Source organism: Elephas maximus, chromosome 4 (assembly GCF_024166365.1).
Source record: "Elephas maximus indicus isolate mEleMax1 chromosome 4, mEleMax1 primary haplotype, whole genome shotgun sequence".
In the NCBI taxonomy this organism is placed as follows: Eukaryota; Metazoa; Chordata; class Mammalia; order Proboscidea; family Elephantidae; genus Elephas; species Elephas maximus.
Genome location: NC_064822.1, coordinates 81260963 through 81284665, shown reverse-complemented (window position 1 = coordinate 81284665; position 23703 = coordinate 81260963). Strand labels below are relative to the sequence as shown.

The 23703-nt window shown below is 37.6% G+C and overlaps 1 long non-coding RNA gene across 1 annotated transcript; it reads right to left on the bottom strand.

Moving 5' to 3' along the window:
* Window positions 1-2625: 2625 nt before the first annotated feature.
* On the bottom strand, window positions 2626-22060 carry LOC126074697 (uncharacterized). The gene is made up of 3 exons (XR_007517019.1): window positions 21670-22060; window positions 5865-5902; window positions 2626-2846 (listed from the first exon to the last, which is right to left on the bottom strand). It is a non-coding gene; the product is annotated as an uncharacterized LOC126074697 (long non-coding RNA).
* Between the last annotated feature and the right edge of the window lie 1643 nt (window positions 22061-23703).

Below are 23703 nucleotides of genomic sequence, written 5' to 3'. Positions count from 1 at the left end.
CTGTGGGGGCTTGTGTGTTGCTGTGATGCTGGAAGCTGGTATTCAAAAATCAGCAGGGTCGCCCATGATGGACAGGTTTCAGCTGAGCTTCCAGACTAAGACAGACTAGGACGAAGGACCCAGCAGTATACTTCTGAAAAGAATTAGCCAGTGAAAACCCATTTATGAATAGCAACAGAACATTGTCTGATATAGTGTCAGAAGATGAGTCCCTCAGTTTGGATGGCACTCAAAATACAACCGGGGAGTAGCTGCCTCCTCAAAGTAGAGTTGACTTTAATGACGTGGATGGAGTCAAGCCTTCAAGAGTTTCATTTGCTGATGTGGCATGACTCAAAATGAGAAGAAACAGCTGCAAACATCCATTAATAATGAGAACCTGGAATGTAAGAAATATGAATCTAGGAAAATTGGAAATCTTCAAAAATGAAAGAAAACGCATAAAGATCAATATCTTAGGCATTAGTAAGCTGAAATGGACTGGCATTGGTCATTTTGAATCAGACAATCATATATGGTCTACTATGCTGAAAATGATAACTTGAAGAGGAATGACATTGCATTCATTATCAAAAAGAACATTTCAAATCTATCCTGAAGTACAATGCTGTCAGTGATAGTATAATATCCATACACCTACCATACTTGCAAATTTACACACCAACCATTAAGGCCAAAGATGAAGAAATTGAAGATTTTTACCAACTTCTGAAGTCTGAAAATGATCAAACATGCAATCAGGATGCACTGATATTACTGGTGGTTGGAATGCAAAAATTGGAAACAAAGAAGAAGGATCAGGAGTTGGAAAATATGGCCTTGGTGATAGAAACAATGCCAGAGATCACATGATTGAATTTTCTAAGACCAACGACTTCTTTATTGCAAATATCTTTTTTCAATATCATAAACAGTGACTAAACACATGGACCTGGCCAGATGGAATACACAGGAATCAAGTCGAGTGCATCTGTGGAAAGAGACAATGGAAAAGCTCAATATCATCAGTCAGAACAAGGCCAGGGGCTAACTGCGGATCAGACCATCTATTACTCATATGCAAGTTCAAGTTAAAACTGAAGAAAATTAAAACAAGTCCACATGAGCCAAAGTACAACCTTGAGTATATCCCACCTGAATTTAGAGACCATCTCAAGAATAGATTTGACGCGTATAACACTAATGACCGAAGGCCAGACAAGTTGTGGAAAGACATCAAGGACATCAGGCATGAAGAAAGCAAGAGATCATTAAAAAGGCAGGAAAGAAAGAAAAGACCTAAATGGATGTCAGAAGAGACTCAGAAACCTGCTCTTGAACATCGAGTAGCTAAAGCAAAAGGAACAAATGATGAAGTAAAAGAGCTGAACAGAAGATTTCAAAGGATGGCTCAAGAAGACAAAATAAAGTATTATGAGGACATGTGCAAAGACCTGGAGATAGAAAACCAAACGGGAAGAACACACTCAGCATTTCTCAAGCTGAAAGAACTGAAGAAAAAATTCAAGCCTTTAGTTGCAATATTAAAGGATTCTATGGGAAAAATATTAAACGACACAGGAAGCATCAAAAAAAGATGGAAGGAATACACAGAGTCACTATATCAAAAAGAATCAGTCGACATACAACCATTTCAGGAGGTAACATATGATCAGGAACCAATGGTACTAAAGAAGTCAAAGCTGCACTAAAGGTATTAGCAAAAAACAAGGCTCCAGGAATTGATGGAATAGCAATTGAGATGTTCCAACAAACAGATGCAGCACTGGAAGTACTCACTCGTCTATGCCAAGAAATTTAGAAGACAGCTACCTGGCCAACTGACTGGAAGAGATCCATATTTAGGCCTATTCCCAAGAAAGGTGATCCAACCGAATGTGGAAATTATTGAGCAATATCATTAATAGCACACACAAGCAAAATTTTGCTGAAGATCAATCAAAAGCGACTGCAGCAGTATATCGACAGGGGACTGCAAGAAATTCAGGCCAGATTCAGGAGAGGTTGTGGAACCAGGGATATCATTGCTGATGTCAGATGGATCCTGGCTGAAAGCAGAGAATACCAGAAAGATGTTTACCTGTGTTTTATTGATTACGCAAAGGCATTCGACTGTGTGGATCATAACAAATTATTGATAACATTGCAAAGATTGGGAATTCTGGAACACTTAATTGTGCTCAAGAGGAACCTCTACATGCATTCACAAAAGGAAACACCTCCTTTCCACAAATCTGTCTTGGAAGAAGTACATCCAGAGTGCTCCTTAGAAGCAAGGATGGCGAGACTGCATCTCACATACCTCGGACATGTTGTCAGGAGAGATCAGTCCCTGGAGAAGAACATCATGGTTGGTAAAGTAGAGGGGAGAATGGATTGACACATGGCTGCAACAATGGGCTCAAGCATAACAACAATTGTGAAGATGGCGCAGGACAGGGCAGTGTTTCATTCTGTTGTGCATAGGGTGGCTGAGTCGGAACCAACTCAATGGCACCTAACAACAACACTGCTGCATAACAAATTACTACAGCTTAAAACAACAAAACCTTATTAATTCTCAGTTTCCTTGGATCAGAGATCCAGGTACAGACTAACTGGGTCCATTGCTCAGAGTCTCACCAGGCTGAAATCAAGGTGTTGGCCAGGCTGCAATCTCATCTGTGACTATGGGTCCTCTTCCAGTCTCATTCAGGTTGTTGGCAGAATCCAGTTCCTTGCAGCTGTAGGACTGAGATGCCAGTTTCTTGCTAGCTGTTGGTTAGAGGTCACTCTCAGCTCCTAAAGGCTGTCCTTACGCAGGTCCTAGCCACATGCCTTTTCACAACCTGCAACTTCTTCAAAACCTGCAAGAGAATCTCTCATGCTTAACTCTTCTCTGGCTTCTTTTAAGGGTTCACCTGGTTTGGTCAGACCTACCTAGGAGAATCTTCCTTTGATTAACACGAAGTCAACTGCCTAGGAGCCTTCATTATCTGTAAAATCCCTTCTGCTATACAACGTAACATAATCATGGAAATGACATTGTGTCATATTCACAAGTCTTGCTTATACTCTCACAAAAGAAATTATACAGGGCATGTATGACAGGGGGAGGGAATCTGGAGAGCCATTTTAGAATTTTGTGAGAGGAATGAGAGGAGCAAGACTTATAGAAGGAGGTAACACCTGAGCTCTGAATGGAAAAAGAAACAGACAGTGGGGGAAAGGGGGCAAACTTTGGACGGGGAGAAGGAGTAGGAGGAGAAGAGAATTCCAGGCAGAGAGAACAGCAGCTGTATAGGCTCAGATGAGAGACTGAAATGCAATATTAAGGTAACCACAAATTATTTAAAGTATCTGAAGCATAGAGTGACAGGTGACACTGAGTATGAGAAACAAGTGAAATAAAGGCCAAGTAACATAGGGCTTTGTAGTCCATATATGAAATTTGGTGTCCTTTATCCTAGCAACAGTTAGAAATCATTTAAGGATTGAAGGTTTTTAAGAAGGAAAGAGTTGGAATCAAATGGTCAGATCTGCATTTTAGAAAAATGACTCTAGAGTGCAGTAAGGAAGATCTAGAGAAAGAGGGCAATTCACTTGATCAACTATTTTTGGGATGAAAGGGGTACACAATGGCAAAAATAATTCTAGAACATACCCTGATATACTATGGCATGCTCTCAGAAATTCTTTAGTTTGAGCTTCTATGCTATGCCCAGAAACAAAGCTTGTATGCTATGCCCAGAAACAAAGCTTATAACCAGAAATAAATAAAGTTACATAGCCTTCCTCCTCTGGCCTACCACAAACATACACACACTTTTTTTGTTAAAATAGTTGAGAGAAAACAAATTCAAAATGCAAAAGAGAATATAATTTAAGGGGAAAGATTTAACATTCTGAAATCCGTACCATATCCTTATGCCAGTTGCTTGAAAATTTCATTCTCAAATTTTCGTGAAGTCAAAAGGACACAGAAATTTGGTTAGTTAAAAAACTTACTGTGTCCGTAGGCTGAATTGTTCGGGAGAAGAACAAACATTCCTGATGATGAGATTGAGCAAAACTTTTCCCATGATCCTCCGCATTCATTTAAATAGTACACTAAGTAAGGAGAGAGGTCAAAATAAAGGAGCAACCAGTGTGCAGTTGGTTTGCCAATGAAGGCCTCCTAGGCAGTGGTTTTAGTGAAGGAAGGAAGCCCTCGTGGCATAGTGGTTAAGTGCTACAGCTGCGAACCAAAGGGTCGGCAGTTCAAATCCGCCAGGTGCTCCCTGGAAACTCTATGGGGCAGTTCTACTCTATCCTATAAGGTCGCTATGAGTCGGAATTGACTCGACGGCACTGGGTTTTTTGGTTTAGTGAAGGAAAGACAGGATATGGCTCTGCAGAGAGGAAGGGGGAATCCTCGTAATAAATTTATCTCTAATACAACATTCTGATTGCTTCTGTGGTTTGTCAAAGGGTTTAAGGGTTATTTCATGATTGGAGCACCCCATATGTATATTAAATTGCTAACTTCATCACTTGACTAACTTGTAAATCTTGACCATTATCAGGTGTTAACTACATTCTAAATTCATTTATGAAAATTAAAACAAGGTTTTCAGAGTGCTGCCCTCCAAGAAGCTATGAAAGATTAATATTTTGCAGATCCTTACAGGCTGAAAACCAGTGGTCATTGGTGCAAGTGATTAATAGGCAGTATCAAAGGTCTAGGGGAGCTGCTGGACACCCTGGTGGCGTAGTGATTAAGAGCTAAGTCTGCTAACCCAAAAGGTTGGCAGTTCAAATCCACCAGGTGAGTCAGAATCAGCTCTATGGCAACGGGTTTTTCAGGTTCTAGGGGAGTTGCTGACAGACATTTTCCCCACACGATGGCATAAGTCATCTGCTAATCAACCTAAGAAAACAACATACCCAGGTACTCCCCATACTAATGAAACATTTCCAATGAATATTTAGAATGTCCATAGGAATTCTGTTTTGTACTAGAACCAGAGGTTTGTACAAGTATCTCAGACTTCCTCAATGTTGTAAAACAGAACTTAGTAACTCGGCCTCTTTTTTTTTTTTTTTTTCAGTCACCCTAGAAGTATCATTAGCAGCAGCAGAATGAACCTTAATTCCAGGGGGAATTAGCCATAGCTTTTCTGAGACTTTGGCTAACCTTTTAATTCCAGTGGCCTTTGCACTGCCCAAGTTGCACATGGTTTATATACTCATTCTAAAGAAGCACACTGCTCTCTGTCTTCTTCCTGTCTTGTCTGTTTTCAGCTGGTGGTGCTATCTCGGGGCCTTAGAGGCATTTCTTCCAAGTATCCACATTCACACAAAATGTTCTGACACCTTCCCAGTACAATCCTTGACATTTTCTCTTCCCTCCCTGACAGGCACATGCTGTGAACCTACTCCTTCTTGCATCTGAAATGGCAGCTGGGCTAGTTAATGGTCCCCTCAGATATTCTACCTACATTATACTACTAAAACAAACGCTTTGCCTCAGTTCATAGCAGGTCTGATGATGCCCTAAATAAAGTGCCACTGAGACTCTGCTTCCTACAAAAGGGTACAGGTTAGACCCAGATGGAGGTATAAAACTGTATATGCCCTATCGAAGAATTTGCAGATTACCTTAATTATACTTTATGGAATTGTTGCCTTGAATTCTCTAAACTGGTGGTGAGCAATCTTTTCTTTTTCCCTTGAGGGCTACTAATTTACAGTATAATCATTAAACTTGGGATCATAACAATACAGGTCATACTAATTCCATCCACTATCTGGTATAAACTAGCATTTTTCAGTATTCATGTTTAGCACTGGCACAGTGTTTAAGCACTCGGCTGCTAACCAAAAGGTTGGTGTTTCAAACTCACCCAGTGGCTCTCTGGGAGAAAGACCTGGCAATCTGCACCTATAAGGATTAAAAAAAAAAAAAAACCTTATCGGGCAGTTCTACTTCATCACATGGAGTCATTATGAGTTGAAATCGACTCTATGGCACCTAACAACAACAATATGGTTAGCATGCACTGTATGAAACAACTTACATGCATGATCTCTGCAAATCTTTACAACAGTTCAGTCAGATATGTTCAATTATCAATCTCCATGTAAACACAAGGAGATGGAGACACAAAGGATTTAAGTAACTTGCCCAAAGTCAAACAGCTAGTGAATAGCAAGGTCAGGAGTCAGACCGGGTCTGTGTGGTCCCAGGGCCTATACTCACTAACGGTTGCCTCTTCCTTCACCATCAGTGAAGCACTACAGTCGGTCCTAGAGTCACATGGATGAGTAAGACAATATTTCTGTCCCCACTCTCTCCCTTATCCCAGGGCTTAAATTCCAAGAAAAATGTGTTAAAAGCTGTTATAGATCTAAGAACAGAATAGAAGTATGGCATGGAGGGTGGAATAGCTAACTCAGTCAAGAGGCTAGAAGAAAGCTATCCCAGAGGAGTGCCATTTGAAGATGGAAACAGAGTTGCAAGTGAAGCATCTACAAGTCAAGGAATGCCAAGGATTGTCAGCCAACGCCAGAAGCTAGGAGAGAGGCATGGAGTAGATTTCCCTTCAGAGACCTCAGAAGGAACCAATTCTTTTTGATTTTTGAACTTGTAATTCTCCGGGACTGCAAAGGAATAAATTTCTGTGGTTTAAAGCCATACAGTTTGTAGTACTTTCTTACAGCAGCGCTTGGAATCAAATACAGGTAGTGACAGGTGACAAACACAAAAAATAGAACAGCTTTGACTCCTGATAGGAATCCAGGATGATACATGTTGAAGGCTGTTTGAAGTCTGGGACTGGAGCATAGGAGGAAAGTTGAGACTGGTTTTAGAGATTTTGAAGTCATCAGCACAGAGTTTGAGATGGTGCTGAAGCTGTGGAAATGGATAAAGTAGGCAGAACCTATGAGGGGAAGAGAAAGGAGAAGAACAGAACAACCATGAGCAACCCCAATATTTAAGAGATAGACAAGTGAGCAAAAGAAACAAAGATGAAACAGTGAGAGAGCCAAGAGGAGAAAAGCGAAAGAAGGGTGTTTCTGAAAACACCAGAGAGAAGAGTCCTGAGAAGCAGAGCCCAGCACCTTTGGGGATGATCAGCTGTGCCATTAGCTATAAAAAAAAAAAAAGCTATACACAGGTAAAATAAAATGAAGGTAGGAAATCGGCCATTTGTATTTGACAATTTAGATGGTGACTGGAATTTTTAGGATACTTTGGGGGTATGGGCATGCGAACTGAATGTAAATTCCTGAAACTTAGAGATCTGGGCGTGATGAGATGGGGAAGTAACTTAGGAGTTAGGAACAGAGCTACCAATAGCTCCCTGATCCTATATGCGAGTTACAGAAAGGCCCCTTCTCTGAGCAGAGGTAACCCTGCACCAGGGGACACAGTCTGGCAGGCAGAGCGCCCCCTCCCCTTGAGCTGAGGGCCTCTGTGCAGGGCACAATCTGCCTGACATTCTGCAGTGGCCTTTGCTAGGAATTAGGCAGGAAATTATTTTAGGATAGTAAAACCACAGGAGTCCCTGGGTGATGCAAACTGTTAACACACTCAGCTGCTAACCAAAAGGTTTGAGGTTTGTGTCCGCACAAAGGCACCTCAGAAGAAGACCTGCTGATCTATTTCTGAAAAACCAGTCCTTGAGAATCCTACGGAGCACAGTTCTCCTCCAACACATATGGGGTCACCGTGAGTCAGGACCGACTCAACAGCAACCGGGTTTTTAGTGACACCAAAAGGCAAGGACCAATGGAGAAGTCAATCTAAGAAAATGGAGAAGAGATAGCAAATGGAGTAAGGTCCAGAAAGAGACAGAAACAACATGCCTTCTTCCGGGATAGGAGCTAAGAATGGGTATCTGTCATTAGATTTGGAGGTGGAAGAGAGAAAACAAGAAGAAATTTCCCATCTTCTTTCTGTGTGAAGTAGGAGTCTAATTGTGGGTTGAATAAAATGGGCAGAGGTAGGGTATAGAGTTGAAGGAACACGGTAAAGGTTTGAAACAAAGGAAATCGACTCTATTAGAGGCAAGAAAAATAATGATCTGATCTATATTGACAATTCACCTGAGGTTGGATATTTGTGCCACAAACTGTTCAGGCAGATAATTTTTTTCCATCAGTGTTCATAAACTTAGCAACAGGAGCAAAGAAAGCAGTGGTTAGATTCACCTTAATGTTATTTTTTTTTGCTTGTTTTGTTTTGTTTTTAGAAAAATGAAAAATGCTTCACTACCCTGTTTTAAAATTGATAGCAATCAGAAAAATCCAGATTGTGGGAAACTACAGCAAAAATAGCTTAGTTCCATTAACAAATAAATTGCAAGTCAAAATAAAAAAGAGCAAGAAAGAAAGTGAACCTATAAAGAGCGAGAAAGAAAGTGGAAGACACTAAGAGATAAATCAACCAGTCACAATGCATGGACTTTATTTGGATACTAATCATACAAATTGTAAAACAATTTTAAAAAACTGACACTAAGAGGCAATTAGAAATTTAAGCCTTAGCTAGATTTTGCCGTATTAGGGAACTATTAGTATTTCTAGTGGCATCATGGTTGTTTTAAGAGTTCCCATGTATAAGATATGTATATATATGGACACATTTACAGATGAAATGGTAGTTTGGGACTTACTTCAAAATAATATGGGAATCAGCAAGTAATCTTTAAAAATAGATGTAGCAAATGTTAACTGTTAAATGTAGGTGATGGGAATATGGATTTTCATTTTACTAATCTTTGTTTTTACATATGACTGAATTTTTCATAATAAAAAGATAAAGAAAAAATTTTTAAATGTGTAAAGCAGGAAGTAAGCAAGGGTATAAATGAAATAAGATTTGGCTACGAATTAATAACTTTCATAGTTGGATGGTGGGCACATAGCAGTTTATTATACTAGTCTATCTACTTTTATATATGTTTCAATTTCTCCAAAAAGATTTTTTCAATTTAGTGACAAGAAAATTCTTTTCACTTAATAATTTTAAAAACTGTGACTGTTCTAATGATGACCAATTAAAGAGATGAGATTAAAAAGTGGAAGAGAAAAATTGAAAAGGACACGTAAACCAAAGCAGAAAAATTAAAAAACTGAAACACAGAAAGATCGAGGCATAAATTAAAAAAAAAAAAACCACTGCCATCAAGTCGATTCTGGCTCATAATGACCCTTTAGGACACAGTAGAACTGCCCCATAGGATTTCTAAGGCTGTAATCTTTACTGGAGTAGGCTGCTACATCTTTCTCCTGTGAAAGGCAAAAATACAGAAGAAGAGGCAACACAGACTCAAAAACTTGTGAAATGACATTACCACCTTGTGGTCTTTTAGGATATTGCCCCTAAATACTTAAACCATGATGTTTTTTCACACCTGTAGGCATTTGTGGGGATAGCGCGCCTATACCTCCACCACATGTAACTGAGTTAAAGGCCACACCTAAGCTTCAGTTCTGAAGGTTTCTTATTTGTGACTTAAAAATTCTTCAGCCTTTTAATATTTTCAAACTGTACCTCCACTTGTCACCAAAAATAAACAAAACAAAATCCATGCCATTGAGTCAATTCTGCCTCACGGCGACTCCACGTGTTACAGGGCAGAACTGCTCCCTGAGGTTTTCTGGGCTGTATCTTTACTGAGGCAGATCACCAGGGCTGTCTTCTGTGGCGCCAGTAGGTGGGTTCGAAAAGCAGCCTGTAGGTTAGTGGTTAAGTGCAAACTATTTGTGCCACCCAGGGACCTTTTCTACTTGTCACAAGGTTCCTAAATTTATTAAGATTTATTGCCCTAAATTCCCCATTTTTACATATTCAGGGTTAGCTACTAATTTAGTATTTTAAGATTTTACAAATAAACTCTTGTTCACATTGTCCAAGCTCTGAATGATTTGTTGTTGTCTTTTATTTTATCCTATTATCATTTCACCATTTTATCTCCTGTCTGACTGATCCTTATTTCTAACTCCTTTATTTCCTTGGGAGCACTGGTGGTGCAGTGGTTCAGAGCTTGGCTTTTAACCAAAAGGTCAACAGTTCAAATCCACCAGCCGCTCCTTGGAAAACCTATGGGGCAGTTCTACTCTGTCCTATAGGGTCATTATGAGTCGGAAATGACTCGGCAGTAATGGGTTTGGGTTTTTTGGTTTTATATATCCTTGAGCATTCTATTCACCTCTCTCTTACTTTCGCCAGCTCTATAATGTATGCGTAAAATATCGGACGGCACCATATGATACCATATGACACAGAAAGGAATGAGAATGGGAAACTGAAAAGAATCTATGGCTAAAATACCCCCATTATTTAGCCAGATGACCCAAGCCAAACACTCCATCTGTCTCATACTCAACAGTCCATCTACCCTCAAATGCTGTTACTATTACCAGTTATCTTTTAAATTCACCTTCCTCTCCATCCCTGCTTCTCCTGTGTAAGCTATATACCCAATGAAAATGGGGTTGTAAATACTTTAATTTGACTTCTTTGTATTTTCTTATTTTTCTCTGAAGAATAGTTATTGCCTTTATATAATAAGAGAAAAAAATAGTTGGTTTTTTTTGTTGTTTTTTTAAGAAAAGAGAAAGAAGGTTGAGTCCCCGAGGCCATCAAGAAAGGAGAATGTAGGAAGCTGGCCTGAATCTAAAGCAGCATCTGAATCTTAATAACAGAAAGACCTATGGTGGTTTACAGAAGGTTAAGCCAATTGGTCATATATGCCTTAGTGTCAAGTACTCAGATCAATATGTACTTGAGGTCAGTGTCAGTGAACGGAAATGATTTGAAGAGGGGGGAGCTGGGAGAAAGAGGTGATATCCATCAATATTATGGGTCAGACTATTCACATAACTCTTCTTTCCTTTGTTGCCCCCAATACCACCACTACTATGTCTCCATCCTTACTACAGGCACGTACTGAATACTACAGACTTCCTTTATTCATGGTTGACAAGAAGGCTATGCAATATGTCTGCCCATTCTATGTGGATCTACATCACTAAACCTGAGCTTCCCTCTCCTAACCAGAGCTCATGGACAGGTTCTTTCCAAATGCTTAAAAATTTATTTAAGTTTAGGTTGCTTGAAAGGTTTTACACTGATTGGTTTACAAGAAAATTTTTAATCTCTGGTCTCAGAATAAATGTCAAGTATTTGTTTTGAAAAATTGAAGAAAAAACACTAAAATTGTAATAGATGAAAGAGAAAGATGCAGAAAAGGAGATATCAAGAGGGGACAAATTCCTCAAAAACTTTGGCTATGAAGTTGAGAAGAGAAGAAATAGCTAAAGATGGATGCAATTAAAGGGATATATTTACTTGTTATTTTGTTTCTTTGTTTTAAGGTTAAAAGACTTTAGCATTCTTACAACGTATGAGGAAAGAACTATTAAAAGGGAAATACAGAACATAGAGTAGAAGACACAGAGGGAGGCACTGGCACTGAACGTGAAAAAGCATCTCTACTTCGCAAGTTGCAGAAAACTAGATGATGAGGATGCCTATGTACATATATGTAGTTTTGATGATGGCATGTGGTGGGAACTTTTCACTTGATTCTTTGTGAAATGAGAGGCACGATCAATTGATAAAGGGATTCAGAGGTGGGATACTGGCTTTGGGAGCATGACATATTTTTGGAAGAGCCACAACAGATGTCTGAGAAAGATACATTGTCACAGATGGTGTTTTCTGGAAAGTAGACACTGAGATACAGTTGGAAGTACAGAGGTGCACTGGGAAGTAACACCTGTGAAAGAGGAATTATGCTGCACCAGGGACTTGGTGTTGGTCTATATTGTTGGAAAGTTGGACATTCAGAGGCAGCAGTAGATCAGACTTGCTAAGTAGGAATTCATGCTATTAAGCCAGCACATAGCCTCTGTTGGTACTAATGTGGCCACTGCATTCATGTACCCAGCATGCCAGCCCTGGGTGGCCACTGGTAAGGGCTGGTTAAACATCAAATAGCCAGTCATCCTGACTACTTAGTTGTTTAGTGCCTCTTCCATGGTGGATTCTATATGGGGCATGTTAACGTGGGATAGAAAGATCTTTACACTTTGCGCCCACTCCCATATGTCCATCTGTGTCTGTTTCAGACCTCCCTCCTTATCATCAATCTTCCAATCTTTTTCTTTCCATCTCTGACCAGCTTGTCACTGCCCATGAATCTTTATATAGTCTAACCTCCCTCCATATGAAGTGGATAGCCAGATGTGCCACCCCAAGTTCTGTCCACTGAGAATATTTTCCTTTACCGCTGTCTTTCACAGTCACCCTGAGTGGACCAGTAATGAGCTGCTGCCCATATTTGCCTTACACCTACATAACAAGTTGACCTATCTGTAAACCAAGCTTGAGCTTTTTCTTCTTCCTTCAGCTAGTCATACAGGACCCCACTGCCACAATACAATTCCATTATCTTCATATTTATCATTCCCCCTGTTCATTTCGAATTCCCAAAGAATCACACTGACTAATGTATTTCTTTCCACCAGCATACCATCCCAATTCACCATCAGTGAAAGTGTTATCAGACTGCCACTTAATGGCAGGGTCAGTCTGTACACCACAGGTGTGAGCTGTGGAAGTGGCAATGGTACAAATACAATGGATGACATAGGTGTGAGTTATCTGCTCATGCAGCTTGCTTGTATTTCTAGTGTTGCTAATGCTTGCTTCCAGATATACTATTTCCAATTTACAATGGATTGCCACTGGGCCACCTGATTTTATAACGTTGTAGGGCCAATAACATACAGATCATGAGAGTCCGTTCAAGATGCATGATCACTGGTGTCCCATGTTCAAGTGTTCCATCTCTACTGGGGCCAGCAGCTATTTTTCAAAAAGCAGTTGATTCTCTGCTGCAGATGGCACTACTTTCATTCAAAACCTCAAGGGGTCTGTTTTGTGATTCTCTCACTGGAAGAAACTTCACATTGTTTCCTTTTCCACCATTGACATCTACAACACCATAAAACTGGAAAAAAAAAAAGTTGCTGTCAATTCCAACTCATGGTGACTCCGTATGTTTCAGAATAGAGCTGTGCTCCATAGGGTCTTCAAAGGCTGTGATCTTTCAGTAGATCTCCAGGCCTTTCTTCCAAGGAACCTCTGGGTAGGCTCAAACATTAGATCAATTGAGAGGCCACCCTGGCATCATTTTGACAAAATAAATATATACGTAGCCTATAGCTCACCAGTTGCCATTGAGTTGATTTCAACTCATGGCAACTCCATGTGTGTTAAAATTATTATTCATGCCCATTAACAAATATATATAGAGAGACAGAGGGAGATAGGATATTCACTACTGTATCATTGTTGGTAGTGTCACAAAGTTGTAGGCAACCTCAGTGTTATTATTTAATTATTAATTTAAAAATAAATGCCCACTAAACTATAAATTTATTGTATAACTACACTCAAATAAAAAGATAAACAATCAAATGGTTTCTAATAGGGAGTAGGGGAATGGGAGTGGAGGAAGTGGATAAACAGGAAATGAATGAATGAGAAAACTAACTACAGGAGCCTTGCAATAACAACGATAATAGGGCTTTAACAGAGAACTTTAATTCACTCAGCCATCTGCTCCTGAATCCAACTGCTCTTAAGGGTACAGACCACATTGGAGACTTTGGGAATTAGAGGAGAAACAACCAGCAAAACTGTGCCAACCAACAGGGCCAGCCCCAAAGGCAGGGGCAGGTAAGGCACATAGACGAATATGTCCAAGACCAGACCTGAACAGTTGTCAGGAAAAAAATGGGGGTGGTAAAGAGTTGAGGGCCTGAAGTGATACACCAGTGGGTTTGGGCTGGATAACAATGATAGTGAGGTCAAAAGAGGGATGTTTGGACAAGAAGAAAGGAAAGAAGTTGAAGCACTGGAGGTCTTAGGTAAAAGAAAAGGTAAAGGGGAAGAAAATGGAAAAAGCTAGATGAATAGGAAAGCAGCCAAAGATTGGAATAATCAATTTTTTACATTTCACTTTCAGATGATGAATTTGGCACAGACGAGGACCATACAGATGGGTTGCTAATATGAAATTGAAATGAAGGTGACTTAAATTTGAAGAGGCCAAGAAACTTTAAGCCTTAGCTGCTGGAAGGGACATTCTTAGGTATAGCTAAATTACCTGTGATGACAGAAGCAGTGGGATAGAAGAGAAGACTGTGACTCAGAAATTGGAATCCTTCATGAGTAAGGAGGGTGGCCTGAATAGGAAATGACAGTAAGAAGGATAAGCTGGGTGTGGCATAGTTAAATTTCATGACCCTCACACAGGTCAAGTGTTTGTTAGAGGGAAGTAGCAATGGGGTGTTTAAGAAAATATCAACAGGCTGCTGAGCCTGCATATTGAGAGAAAGAGCAGCATTTGCTCTGGAGACTGCTGCTAAGTGGTATCCTCAGGAGAAAAGCTGTTCTCAGTTAAGGCAAGGAAGGAAGGAAAGTATTTGTAAAATGGTTAATATTTGTGTATTTCCTTCCCTTAGTCTCCACCCCAACACACATAAACACTTCCCTTGTATACATAAAACAGAAGTCATAAGACCACCCATGTTCTTACCATACAGAAGGTAGCTGAGAAAGGCCCCTACTCAGGAACAGCCTACAAAACATTTCAGAGATAAAAGACTGCAGGAAGTAAAACTCAAAGCTTAAAACCTGCAAAGACAAGGTAGCTCCTATAGTAGACGAAGTGTTCAGATATAGCTGAGCAATAAGGAAAGTCAACTACGCATCTTCTGAGTAAGCTGGAATTTTAAGTTGGAGCAAAACAAAGGGAAAGAAATGATATGCCAAGCAATAGAATCATAAAGCGTCCCAATTCTGATATTAAATCTTTTCAAAAGCATTTTTCTTACTCTATCTTAGCACTTTAGAACTGGAAGAGATTCTAGAGGTAATCTTAGTCTGCTCTTTATACAAAAGAGAAAATGAAGCCCAGAGAGCCCAGTGGTCATTGCTGGCAGTTCTCACCACGTGGACAGGGCCTTTCCACCAAGCAACACTTCACCTCAAGTTTCTGGATATACTGGGTTGACCAAAAAAAAAAAAAAAGAAGAGCAGAAACTAAACTCCATTCAAACTTCACAAAGATTGGTGCTATTATCTACTCCCCTTAAAAAAAAAGCTTTCATTTTATGGCAAAAGTAAATGGGATGATAATGTCAACACAGTATCAGATAACACAAAACAAAGAACTCAGTTCTAACCAACGAAGGAAACTCACTAGCAAACGGTGGTCAAATAGTTATATTTTCTTTCTTGTTGATAATTTTTCTGTTTTAGAATATTTCAAAGCTGGTACTCAGAAATCTTTTTTAGCAGAATTGCTTTAAGTTCTTGTTAGGGATGTCACCAAGACAGCCTTTTACAAGGCACCTACACAGCCTTCTGTTTCTATGCGAGAAAAAAAAAAAGGAAAAACTGCAAGAAGCACAATAAAATTTTATATTCATTTCAAGTGTTACAAAACTGAGAAAAAAAGAGAACAGTTTGAGTAGACTCTTAAAATGTGGTGAAATGATTAAAATGGCAATCTTTTATCAACTAACTACTAAATATATAGTGCCTTTAAAGAGTCTAAACAATTTTGAACTATTAAGATTCACAACAGTTGAGAAAACCAATGTAAGCCAACTGGAGAAACCACAGTAAAAACTAAGATGTCTGATTCATTACTGTGTTAAATTCAAATAATACAGTAAAAAAATACCTGAAACATCAGCGTTTTAGACTGATTCCCCTTTTCTCAGTTTTTCTGGTTGGGTGAAGGGGGTGAAGGAAATAACTCAGTGCATCTGGCAAATCTTTCATTTAGAAAAAAAAGTACAGATTGTTACCTGCATAGCAAATTATTAATGATGGTCACTTTAAAAAATAAAGTTCAGGCAGAGGTCAATAATGTTTGGACTGGGTTTTATTAACATTTACTCAAAACTAAGAAAAAAGGAATTACAGATTTTGGCTGGAACTCCTCTAGAGAGAACGTAATACCTTTTATTGCTTGCTTCAATATTATGTCATAGGACACTTGTTTTTTTTTAAAAAAAAACACTGGGACTTGAAAAGTCACTGGGCTGCTAAATTCTAAGAACATGAATTCTGGCCACTTCTGAGAAATCACTGTTAGTTAAGAAAGTGTCTACATAGTTGCCTCAATTGGGGCTCAGTAAATAAATAAGTTAAACAAATAACTTAAAACCAAACCATGTAGGATTATATGGTAAAAAGTAAAATGGATTTCTAACTTCCAAAGCAGTGAAGTAAAGCTTCCTCAGTGAAGTATAGCTTTGCAGATATCATATTAACTCAGAAAGTTATTCTAATAGCCATTTCTAGGGTTTAACTCTCCCCAAATCAAACATTGTCTTTTATTTTTTGCTTAATTGAAAATCTTTCCTAACTATTCATTTATTCATTCTTTCAACACACATACACTGAGATCTCACTATATACCCAGCACTGTGTAAGGTTCTGAGACTATAAAGACAACCAAGACTCATGTCTTTAAGTAGCATAGTCTACCAGGGAAATGAACTCATAAACAATTTATATGATGTGATAAGTTCATTGAAAAGAGGTGTCCCTGGAGCACTATAGTGAGGTAGGGGAGAGGAGGCAGAAGGGGCAATTGACCAAGCAGACAGATGGCTTTTTGGAAGTGATGCTTCCAAAGTAGTTTAAAGAGTTTTACAAAGCTTTGTAAGTTTTAACAGAGTAGGAATTACCCTGGTCAAGAGAATAAATAGAGAGCGTGAGCAAAAGTCCAGTGATTCTAACAAGATTGATATGTGACAGAACTATAAGCAGATGGGTGTTGCTGTATCTTAAAAGTACAAGGCAGGGAGGGAAAAGAGTTAAAGCTAAAGGGAAGGGCAGAGACCAAATCACACAAAATTTTATATGATCTTGGTCTATACTCCTGGTCATATTAAGACCAACAGATGAATGGATAAACAAAATATGGTACAGACACACATGCAGTATTGTATAGCCATAAAGAGAAATGAAGTCTTGATACATGCCACAACATGAATGAAACTTGAAAACATTATGCTGGGTGAAATGTCATTCTTAGAAGGATAAATACTGTATGACCTCACTTAAATGAAACACCTAGAACAAGCAAGTGTATAGAGATCAAAGTTTATAAGTGGTTAACGGGTGGGCAGGAGGAAGGGGGAAAGGAAGACAAAATGTTTACAGGACACTGAGGTTTGATTAAAGGTGATGGAAAAATTCAGGAATGGTTAATGATGATGGCTGAGCAGGATAATGTCCCTGAACTGTACATGTGAAGATTATAGAAATGGCAAATGTTTTGTTACCTATATATCTACCACACATACACACACACAAAGACTTTCAAAAGTTTTAAACAGGAAAAGTTTTCTGTTTTTTGTTTTTTTTTTAGGTAGATCACTCTGGAGGCCTTATGGAAAATGGATTTGAGGGGACAAAGCCAACAGCAAGAAGACTAATAAGGGAAATATTATAGTAACTCAGGCGTATAAAGGCCTGAACAAAGGTACTCATAGTAGGGTGAAATAGGAGGGATTGGACTTAAGAAATATTTAAAATATAAAACTAGTAGGAATTAGTATTTTATTACTCAGGTAAGACAGGGGAAGTCAGGTGGTTCCTATGTTTCTAACATGGGCGACTTATCATGTGGTGATAGTATTAAGACTATACCACACATCTTCCAAAAAAAAACCAAAAGATAAATTCAACAAGGAGTATAAATAAAACCACACATAATCCACACTTCCAGCATTTCTAGGAATGCTAATACAAGTTTTAATTACCTGTATGTAGGTATACATACCTGAGTTGTGCAAATGGTTAATGGTCAATGAGCTAGACTGCTAACCAAAAGGTTAGAGGTTCAAGTCTACCCAGAGGTGCCTCAGAAGAAAGGCCTGGAAATCTACATCCCCAAAAATCAGCCACTAAAAACCCTATGGAGCACAGTTTACTCTGAATCACATGGTGTTGCCATGAATCAGAATCAACTTGATGGCAAATGGTTAACTGGATAGAGATATAAACATTCAATTCCAACAGAGCTCCTGAAACCACTGCAAGTCTGGGGATGTCAAAAGTGGAGAGAAAGGGTTGGGAGAATTTATTTAAAAAAAAAAAAAAAAAAGAGAGGAGGGGAACAGAGTATTACCTAACAAAAACAAAACAAAAAATCATCCTTATAAAGAGAAAGTCAACACTGGGGCCAAATTATTGAACAGAGCATAACTCTACAAAAATTTGAGGGACTGGAGGTAGGATCCTCAGAGAAAAACTGCTCTGGAGGAAAATCAGATAAACTGGAAGGGTGGTGCCCTTTGGAGATATGGCAGTAAAGAGAAAGAAGAGGGGAAAATTGAGAATCCTATAGAAATGAAAGAGAAGCAAGAAATGCAACCCCTCCCCCCATGGTTACCACCATCATCATTCATTAAAGAAACTACACATTATTATACTGAAAAAGAACACACTTAAACTAGGAAACTTGTCCATAAATTGCCAAATAGAAAAAAATTAACCTACTTAATACAAAGCTATTATAAAAAAATAAGAGAAAATGTGAATCAATATTTTAACTGATTAATCCTACCCAAAACACACACACACACACACACACACACACACAAAGCAGAATGTCCTCAAAAAATAATTTGGGGTTTAAAAAAAAAAAAACTATCAATCAGAAATTCAGAAAATAAGAACAGATATGGGCAACAAAGCAAGAAGAAAATGTAATGAGGCTGATAGAAACTGAAGAAAAGAAGAAAAAAAAATCTCAGAAATGAATAAATTACAGGATACCCAAGGAGAATAGATTTGAAGATACTTAAGGAAGACAGGAAAATAACCAAAAGAATAAAAATCGGATAAAAAAAGAAGTAAAAGAGACCAAAGTAGTGAAAACAGAAGACTGGTAAAGGTCCAAAACTGTATTTATATATAAAATTGGAACTTCTGAATAAGGAAGCCAAAATAATGAAGAAGAATGAATAATCATAATTATAATCCAAGAAAACCTTCCAGAAATAATGGAAAATTTAAATCTCCACATTGTAAGGAACCACATGAACCTTAGAAATTAATCAGAAGCAATCAACTCCAAGACATTCTGAGTAAAAATGTTAAATTGTGAGGACAAAGAAAAAATCATAAAGGGCTACAGGCAAAAAATAATAACCAAAATTGAAATTTTTATAATCGTAAGAAAATTAGATTAGCATAGAATTTCCAATTCAAGGCAGTAACTGAGTAATATTTTTAAGATACTCAAGGAAAGAAGCTGCAAGCCAGGAATTTCAAATCTAGCCAAGCTTTGAAATTAGAAATACAATTTTAATTGTGCGAGAACTCAGAGAATAAAGTAAGTAAACACCCTTCTGGAAGAATCTATTAAAGCAAGAGTTAGAAACCCTTTTCTGTAAAAGGTGAAGTAATAAATGTTTTATACTTTCAGGCCACTACAATATCTGTTGCATATTCTTGGGTTTGTTTGTTTCCAAACACTTTGAAAATGTATCACATTCTTATCTACAGAGCTAGATTTGGTCCACGGGCTGTATTTTGTCAATCCTTGCACTAAAAGGTAAGCTTCATCCAAGAGATAACTGGGGGACTTTGGCAAAAGGACTAATTCATTTGAAATAGTTAATTGTAGAGTTAAGAATAAAACAAGGGTGGGAACATGAGTACAAGAATAGTATGCAAATGTTTTATGTTCTGACATGCAATAAATGCAATTAAATAAAATGAAAGAAGGAAGAGAGAAAAGGAAAAGTACATCATCACTTGCTGTTTTCATCAATAACAAGCTGAAGTCAAGGGATAAAATTTAAAACTGACAGAATAGTAGAAACAAACAAACAAAAAAAAACTCATTCCCATCAAGTCAATTCTGACTCACAGAGACCCTACAAAATAGAGTAAAACTACCCCATAGGGTTTCCAAGGAGTGGCTGGTGGATTTGAACTGCTGATCTTTTGGGTAGCAGCCATAGCTCTTAATCACTGTGCCACTAAGGCTATAAAAGGTACAAACACAAAGAAAACTACTAGAACAAAAACACAAACCTTTCTGAACACAAAGAATAGCAAAATAGAACAGCAGAGAGACATAGAGTAAACAGAATAAAATAAAAGACTAAAAACAGTAAAATATAACATAATGTAAACAGTAATTTTAACACAAAATATGACCAAAGTTCAGTCCAAACATATCAGTGATATCAAAAAATATGATCTTAATTCACATATTAAAATAAAGATCTTCAAATTGACTCATAAAGCAAAATTCAATTATATGTTGTATATAAGGGACGCATCTAAAACACAGTGACTCGGAAAACCTAAAGGAAGAAACAAAGTTAAACCAGGCAATCAGAAACAATAAGAAAGCAGAGATTATGTTCCTGATATCAAAATCAAATTTGTACCAAAAAACATAAGACAAAGAGTGAAACTTTATAATTGTAAAAGCCACATTCACAATGAAGATATAGCAGTGTGTATAGTTATGCACTAAATAACACAACAACCACCTGTATGAAGTAGAAACTACAAGAGATACAAGGAGAAATTGACAGAAACACATATTAATGATTGGGAACTTTAACATATCATTATCAGTGCAAGATAGATCATGGGGACAAAGAAAAAAAATGGTATGAAAGATCTAAACAACTTCATCAATAAAGTAGGTCTTATTGAATACGTATACAAAACACATATAAATTAGGATGTGGTTTTTACATGTAAATATATATATACATATATACACATGTGTGTATGTGTAGGTATATCACATGTATTTATATAAATGTGTATATATATGTAAATACATAAGTGTGTGTGTGTGCTTAAAACACCACATCCTGGTAGTAGAAAATATATCTTCTTCTCAAGAACACATGGAACATTCCCCAAAATGGATCACATATAGGTCAGAACAAAACATCAGTAGTTTGAATAAAGTGGAAATATTACAAACAACACTCTTTGATCATAATGGAATAAATCTAGATACTAAAAACAAAATAAAAATCAAAAAAGCCTCCTCCACCTGGAAACTAAAATTCTATAAGTAACTCTTGGATAAAAGAAAGTAAAAATTACAGAGCTTCTGGAAAATAATAGAAACACCACGTTAGAACCTACGGTATTAATTTTAAGCAGTGATCACAGAAAAATCAATAGCCTTTAACAATTATACCAATTTAAAAAATCAGCGAAAGCCTCAAAATAGTGCAAATGGTTAACATGCTTGGCTCCTAATCAAAATGCTGGAGGTTCAAGTCCGCCCAAAGGTGCTTCAAAAGAAAGGTCTCGTGATCTGCTTCTGAAAAACTAGCTATTGAAAACTCTGTGGAACACAGTACTCTGAAACACATAACATGGATTTACCACGAATTGGGACCAACTCAATAGCAGCTCATAACTGGTAACTGATAACATCCAGTGATGGAGTAGTAGCTCCTATTGGACCAATGTTCCCATAGATAACTATAAATTGGGGATATAATATATAAAACAAAGCACTACAGACAGATCAGTAGCAAAGAAACTGGAACAAAATCTACACTTAGAAAAAGGGAATGGCATTGGGCGAGTTTCCTATTTTATTAACATTTTACCTGAGGGCAGGCCCGAAGTCAGGTAGTGGGGCAGCTAAACCTGATATAAAATCTGCAGTCTTATTTGGAGAGCCATATGAGAGTTCAGGGCAACCCAAGATCTGAAAAGAGAAGAAATTCCAAGAAATAAAGAGGCAGAGAAAGAGGGCACCAAACTCTGCATATATATACTCTATTCAAATCTCTGGCTGACCTTTGAACTACACATGTGAGGCATACGCCAAGCAGCCCAACTAAGGGTAATTTTGGTCAGAAATTTTGGCTGCTACACACCAAAGAGGAGCCCAAGTTTGGAGTACAAATACAGCCAAGTTATCTGACTGCTAAAACAAATAAAATCAAAGCTTTTCAGAGGAATATAACAGAATCAAGTCTCTACAACATATCTATCACAATGTCCAGGATAAAAGGCAAAACTACTAGACATATAAATAAACAGGAAAAATGTGAACCATTCTCAAAAGAAACACAATCAATGGAGATAGTCCCTGAGAGTCCAGTTTTAGAAATTAGCAAATAAAGATTTATTTAAGCAGCTATTATAGCTATCCTCAAAGAGGTAAAGAAAACTATATTCATAAAGAAAAAATAGAAAATCTCAAAAGAGAAATAGAAACTCTAAAAAAAGAATCAAGTGGAAATTCTAAAATTGAAAGATATAATACCCAAAATTTAAAAATTCACTGGATGGACTTAAGAGCAGTTTGGAAAGCAAAGTCAGTGAACTTGAAGACAAAACTATATAAATTCTCCAGTCTGAAAAAGAGAGAAAATACATATATATTGAAGGAATGAAAAGAGCATTAACAACCTGTGAGACAATTTCAAATAGTTTAACGTATGTTCAGGAATATTAATACTACATAAAAATATCCAGCATCCAACATGGTTAAAAACCACAATATCTGCGTACAATCAAAATTTACAAAGAAAGCACTAAATTAGGACCCATAACGATGAGAAAAGTTAATCAACAGAAACTCATGCAGAAAAAAAGCATAGATAATAGAATTAGTAGAATAACACATTAAAAGTTTTAGCTGTATCCTGTAAGTTCAAGTTAGAGGAATGATTGAACCCAATATGTTAAGTAGAAACATGGAAGATATTTCAAAAAGAGACCCAAATTGAACTTCTAGAGGTGAAAAATACACTTGATAGGAGTAAAAGCAAATCAAACATAACAGGAAAAAAAAAAAAAAGATTCGTGAACTTGAGGGCAAAGCTATAGAACGCATCCAAATGAAACACAGGAGGAAAAAAACTAAAAAGAAAAATAACAATAATTAAGGCTTAAAGCAGTCTAATATACACCAAGGTATATCACAACCATATTGGTTAAAACCACTGGTAAACAGAAAATCGTAGGAGACAGAAGTAAAAATAAGTAATTAAAATGACACACTGTTATAGAAGATCAAAGATAAGAAAGACAGATTTCTTGCTGAAACCATACAAGCTACATGACAGTGAAGCAACATCTTTAAAACACTGAAGGAAAAAGTCAACCTAGAATTCTTTTTTCAGCAAAAACTTTTCAAAAATGAAAAAATGGCTTTTTCAGATCACAAAAACTGAAGGAATTCATCCAGAGCAGACCTACACTGTAAGAAATGTCAAAGCCTCAATAAAATTCAACACTCATTCCTGGTAAAACCATGTTAAAAACAGGAATAAAAGGATACTTCCTTAATATGATATACAGTGAAAACTGTGAAAGCCAGAGCTGAACAGGACTGTCTTGTTGTTCCAGGTTTTGCAAGTTTTCCACCTTTGACAGAGTGCAGTCTTGCCACTTTTCTACTGCTTGTTTTAAGAGAAAATATTTGAGTTTTTTGTCTGACGTATTTCCGCATTATACAGGTTCCAGGTTTTGCAGGTTTTACTGTATATACCTCTTAAAGCCAGCACCATACTTATTGGAGAAATAATAAAGACATTCCCAATAAGGTTAGGAATAAGGCAATGTTGGCCACTGTATCTTCACTATTATCAAAATCACACTGGAGGCACTGGCCAATAATGAGACAAGAG